Below are 217 nucleotides of genomic sequence, written 5' to 3' on the forward strand. Positions count from 1 at the left end.
CAATCCCCAAGCGCTACCATTTCCATTATGTATGTATTTATTCTCACCGAGTTTGGCCGACGGAATCATTTTCCGATGAGAAGCTGGAGTTTAAACAGAAAGTCGCGAGGTTTCCATGCTACGTGTCGCCAATAAGGACTTATAGGGAAATATGTTGATGCGAATTAATCTCCAAATATCAATAATAACAATAAATAAAGTCAGCTGAATATAAAAG

The sequence above is a fragment of the Penaeus monodon genome, chromosome 15, assembly GCF_015228065.2.
Source record: "Penaeus monodon isolate SGIC_2016 chromosome 15, NSTDA_Pmon_1, whole genome shotgun sequence".
NCBI classification, from domain to species: domain Eukaryota; kingdom Metazoa; phylum Arthropoda; class Malacostraca; order Decapoda; family Penaeidae; genus Penaeus; species Penaeus monodon.